Raw genomic sequence first — 6,000 nt, 5'->3', positions numbered from 1 at the left:
TTTAGTTAAAGTACATTAAAAACTATAAATATAACTACATAATTCCTACAACTTCTTCTGTTGATCCACATTATACCTAAAAAATAATTAATCACAACTAAATTCCCAATTAACATCGGTAATAAAACGCCTTTGTCTAGTATGGTAGGACCCGACAACCCGCCCTACCGCGGTATAAACGCGTGAAATTTACATTTTTGCTATTCATTGCGGGTCGGAACTGTTTTTCTGACGCGCCCTTCACACGAGCCCCGTTTGAAGGGGACATCATGTACAATTGTGAAGAATGGTGTTACAGTTTTTTGTGGTATATTATAATTTGACTTGTAGTTTTTGGTTTGTGAGTCTTGAAAGACACTCAGACATTCAATTGAGTGAAAACAGGAAGAGTTAGATTTTAATGTAATCTTTGTGACGTTTTATTGGGTGAAAGATGTGATGATGGAATCTTTATTTTCTTTAATGAAATCATGTTTTAGGCTTATTTGTCAAAATACGTAATAGATATTTATACTTTTAAAAAAGCAGTCACAGATTATTGTTACTATTTTTTTTTGTTACTAAAATTAAGGAATATAATAAACACTAGCTTCAAGTTTAATTATTTATATATTCAGTTTGGTATGTAATATTATTACTTATTCATAGTTTTAATAAATAACTATTGCCATTATGACATAAACAACATTAAGCCTCCCACATCGAACGACTTTATATCCAAGTTAAGAAATTCACTTTGATTTAATTGCTCTGATTCAATTTACACAATATATTTCTAAATACGGACTTATTGAGCTATAAAAATTAATTATAGTAAACATAATAATTTCCGTCATGTTTCTTAATTGTATATTTAATGAAGATATTAAAGTTGACAAAGAAAATATATGTATTAAAAAGTCGGCCCACCACTATACATATAAACCATAAAAATGCAAATAAAATTTTAATACAACAAATTAAAACCATGCTTAACTTTTTTGGCAACTATCAATCGACTAATTAAAACCTTTATCATAGAGATAATCTAAAACTTATTATAGTCTCAAATTCAAATTAAAATCAGAATACTTTTATTTCTAGTAGGCCTAAAGTGGGTTCTAAAGGAACGTAAAATAACATAACTAGTGTCTCTAAATGCGTGGTTCTAATATGTAATTTCCATAGAGAAGAACTAACAAACAACCCTAATATAATAAATCTAAATATTATCAATGATAACCATACTCATAACTAACTTTATTAATTTAGAATATCCTTTATCCTATTAAGTTAACAACACACAATAACTATAATAACAAACTTTTAGCAAAAACCAAACTTATTCCTAACACTTTTGCTCTCGTATACACATAAGATGCAAACTCCACATAGCTCGCATTCCTGGCGGGTCTCGACAAATTGCAGCGAGACTTAAATCCAGTCACACATAGGGCAACTCGCCCTGTGCCGAGATTACAGACGTTATAATTTATATAAAACGAAATTGGGATGTTTCTGGGACATTACACTATGATAAGTTATTTTTTTTTATTCTTTTCAGTAGTGAGGTTTGACTTCTGCAGTGGACTGTGATAATAGAAGCCTAATGTTAACTTTCGATTTAATTTTATGTATATAATTATTATTGTTTTAAATGTGAATGGTTAATTGAGCTTTATTAGAATTTTGGTCGTTTTGGATCTCTTTACCATAAATCTTGAGTACTTTTGCTCGCACCGCCATTAGAAGAGTAAAAAATTATTCAAAAATATATACTTTTTTTGATATTATACACTGTGATTTTTTAGTCGTCTTACAAAAGCAGCCCAGTTCATGTATCCAATGACTAGAACACGTTCATGATAAAAAAATAGATATTTATGAGATTTGAATAAATTTAAAATGCAATTTTTATTCAATATTATGATGCAATACGTAGTTTTTTAGAAACACAGCTCTGTTGCGAGCGCGGTCCGAGCCTTGTAACAATGGTGAGGGGTGCGGGCGGCGGCGTTTTTTTCATTTTTAAGAGTATATATCAGATTTCTCTTGTTTATTTTTTCTTCGTACTTATTATCTTAGCTGATGATAAAAAAATAATAGTCGCGCCTAGGGGTATTTGACGTCGGATACATGAACTGGGCTACTTTTGTGAGACGACTAAAAAAACACCGCGTATAAATTGGCATACAGTTGATTCGAAGCCTTACTAAATTAATCTAAATACTGTTTCAAAATTGAGAAAAAACAGTTACTAACCATAAGAACAAAAACAATGTTCCTTTCGTATGAAAACAAAAGAAATCATAGATAATTAAAAACAAATCAAATCATCACCCAAAACTAACAACAGTAAAATTTATTTCTCAATTCTCCCAAACCGTTCTATTTTGGAACGAATTTAAATAATTAAAAGCCAATTACATAGTTCCCGAACAAATCGCAACGCTTCCCATAAAAATTGCCACGCGACTCATTCTGTTCCGGGCGGCCATTATATTATACTTTTCAAATATGGAACACTAATAAATACCCTTTGCAAACGAATATGAATCGTGTTTCACTTGACATTTGGTTGAATATGTATTGAGTAAACGGTGATAAAGAATAAAATATCTATGGAGTAGATAAATAAGATTTAACACGGGTTCCGTATGTATTTCAGGGGCGGGTTTGACGCGTGCCCGCAGTTAGTCGATTTTAGCCGTGTCTATATCGATTTGGTAAATTGGTTAGTCGAATATTGTTACTGGCTGTAGCTAAATTTTACTCGCAGTTTTATAGTTCAACTTGTAATAAAAATGAAACAATAAAATTCTACACGTGTTTGTTTTAATCGCTGGTGTTATAATATGCGAAGGTTAACCTCCTAAAATCATGTTTCTAAAATTTGCAATACTTAAATCTAATATAGGTATAAAATTCTCATGCAATTTTGTGGAAATACTCGGTAGGTCTGAAAATCGGACAATATCTATTTTTCATGCCCCTAAGACCTCCTATAAGAGACAAAACCTCCTTTGCTGGTATAGCTAGTCGTCTTAAAATGCTTTTTTATATAATTACATAAAAAAAAACTATTCATCATCTTCAAGACGATATGTCTGAAATGCGACCATGATTCAAGTTTCCTATAAAAATCAATTGGTATCTTTCATCAACACAACATCAATAATAGCCATCTAGACTACTTAGATCAAAAAGTCAAGCTAAACTTAAAACCAAACTTTCTCTTTACATAACAGATACATGTCCGCCACACAATCCACATTCACGCTCAAAAAACTCAAGTCCCACAAAGCGGCGCTTTACGAAATAATTATTAACAGAAAAACCACAAAAAACCTCACGAAATTAGTTCCCGATGACAGTCAAAAAATATATGTATATTTTTTTAGAGGTTATGTTTATAAAAAACGGCCGGCCAAGCGCCACGGCCGACGCGCGGTCCCTTTCTGCTCAGCAGGGATCCACCGTTGGACCTTTGGTACTAAATTTCTGTGTGGCATATTTATTTGGTCTCAAGATTATTTTCTACTAGGATTTTATGATAATCGGGTCTTATAACGACTAATGAATTGCTGTACGGAACACTTAAAGGACGAAGGTGACAATTTGTTTGGTTTTTTGTTAGATACGTATTCTAAGCGTGTTTGTGAAACGATTAAAGGTTGTTTATGGCTTGTTAATGTCAATCTAGCTTATATTTTCTTCTGAGTAAATTTTGTATAAAGTTTATTAGCTTTGAAATTGAGTTTTGCCAACAAACGCTTTATATATCACCTACATAGAGGACAGTTTAAAGTTGGTGGGATCAATCAGGGTCAATTTCAAGTTTCCCAATAGGAGACGGAATATGATTAATTAGACTCTCAATAGGATAAGTCACCTCGAATTCACATCCTAACAACAGAAATTAAGCTTCAAAACACTCGGTTACGGATCCAAGATTGTCAAATAGTTGTTTGACGTTGCTCCCAATAGAGTTAAGCATAAAGAAAGCATTCAAACAAGCATGGGTGGCTATCGTCAGTTTCATTACTGAAGAATTTCTTTCTCGTTAGGTTCCTCAGATTGGACCAGAGTCCATACTCTTGCCGACTAAACCTGGACCGCCGTGCACTGACTCCCGCATTTGGTGCGCGCTTAGATCTAAGCCCTCAGGTAATAATTGTTAATAAACCTCATTTGCTTATGCTCAGTAGTAAGAACATTTAAAAGACTAATGGCTCATTGTTTTATTCTCCAATTTTATTTTTATTATTTAAGAAAAGCTACAAAGTATCACTTTATGCATATCAAAGTATTCTTTAATCAGAATCAGAAGATATTCTTTATCATAGACAGGTACGCCCTGCGCCCCCTTCACAGCTTCGTAAGTGCTCTGGCTTTACTCAAAGAATTCTGGACCCATTTACTCGTACACTCTCTACCTCCTAAACCAGCTACTACAGGCACAGAACACCGTGCATCGTTACACGTTATCAATAATTATCAGTGGTCACCATCCATCAATGTTCAGAAGATTGATGGTGGCATCGCGTCACTTGACCTTACGCGAACATTATTTCTCCAGCTGTAATTATATGGATACACTTATTTTATTTGTTGTATACCTTTAGGTTTAAACTAATAGTCTGTTGTTAATGTTATTGTTATTTAAATTTAATAAAGGTTTGTTGTTTGAAAGAAATGGAGGTTATTGGGTGAGAGTTTATTAATGTGGGACGTACCTATACAATACTGGGTGTCTCTGAAATTAATACTAAGCCGAAATGGACCATAAGCCAAGTCGCTGTAGTTTCCAAAAAAATAATATTCATAAAATAAGTTCACTACTTTTCAAATTAAAAGCATACAAATAGACTTATACACTGTTCTGGCTCTTCAAGTCCTGTAGGTATCTACCTAAAATAAATTAAAAATAGTAGGCATTATAAAATAGTATAGTGTATGATAATTATATTTGAGTAATTTTATACTTTCTATAGGTATTGTTCAATACTACTATTTTATAACTGTCGGCTTGCTTTGTGTAATTAGTAATAAACTTAAACTTTACTGTTTGTTAATTGCAGTTTATTTGCGATTTTTTTTAATATAAATACGGTCATTATTGAAACATGTAAATTATACCATGGAATAATCAACCTTATGACGCAGGCTTTTAATGCGTTTAATTACACTACTATATAAAATAACTAAAGAACTTACCTCAATAAGCAAAAAGGTAGCTATCTTCTTTATCCTTATCTGTAGCAAAATCAATTCTAATGTCCTGACAACAATTAAGAAAATAAAAGAAAAAATTGTCCTACCCGGAAGAAACACACGACCACACACTCGACAACCGATCGCGTAAACACTAAACATTACACATCAAATTACAAGTTGTAAAAGTTTACAACTTTACCATAATTGTAACACTTAACGTTTATGAATAATCAACAATATTTACATAATGACACATTCTCAAACACTTACAATATAAAATATGTACAAACTGTCATAAAAACCAGTCAAATGTGAGTCAAACTCAAAGACCGCGGGTTCCGTATCATTAACTATTAAACAATATCAATATATTACGGTTAGATTAATTTGCTTGCGTGACAGCCATATTAAAAGTCGCCATCTTTGTTTATTTCTTTGTTTCGGTTGCAAAAAAAAAGATGTCGGCTCAAATGTCAATATTCCACCTATTTCAGTCTATGAGATATACGGCCTTCATTCAGACGGCTAAAGGACCTAGATCTTTTATAAAACTGACTAGACATTTTCCCGAGTTCCGAAATTTACAATGGGTGATGAATGAATAAACATTGGCTTAAAATGACACATTTCGTATTTTCTTAAGCATTTTTCTACACAATAATTGGAAATTTAGTAAGGGACGGTTCACTCAAGGTCAATACAATTAATTTTCAATTATAGTATCGTTATTATACACGGTGATTTTTTAGTCGTCTTACAAAAGCAGCCCAGTTCATGTATCCGACGTAAAATACCCCTAGGCGC

This window comes from Trichoplusia ni, chromosome 18 (genome assembly GCF_003590095.1).
Source record: "Trichoplusia ni isolate ovarian cell line Hi5 chromosome 18, tn1, whole genome shotgun sequence".
Classification (NCBI taxonomy): Eukaryota; Metazoa; Arthropoda; class Insecta; order Lepidoptera; family Noctuidae; genus Trichoplusia; species Trichoplusia ni.
This window is presented reverse-complemented; position numbering follows the sequence as displayed.